Here is a 221-nt window from a genome sequence, read left to right on the forward strand (position 1 = left end):
CCCCCCCCCTCCATTCGAAAATAGCCACTTATGCCCGAAATGACGGCGAGAATAGAAAGATGAGGCTCCGCCATCGAAAGAAGTACAAAGGACCTGGCGTCAGTGATTCGTGATATATTAAAATCTAAGTGCAATAAAGCCACGGACCAAAGAAGGTGAAAGGTCGATACTCCGCGAAGCCACGAGAGGAATGTACGCTGGAGGAGCAGTGAGGCGATAGA

General features: G+C 49.8%; 1 protein-coding gene across 1 annotated transcript in view; it reads left to right on the top strand.

Annotated features, from left to right (window-relative positions):
- The window catches only part of LOC119581628 (MAP/microtubule affinity-regulating kinase 3-like), a gene marked incomplete in the record, with an annotated part of 89364 nt that overhangs the window by 20180 nt on the left and 68963 nt on the right, over positions 1-221 (top strand).

Source organism: Penaeus monodon, chromosome 15, assembly GCF_015228065.2.
Source record: "Penaeus monodon isolate SGIC_2016 chromosome 15, NSTDA_Pmon_1, whole genome shotgun sequence".
Classification (NCBI taxonomy): Eukaryota; Metazoa; Arthropoda; class Malacostraca; order Decapoda; family Penaeidae; genus Penaeus; species Penaeus monodon.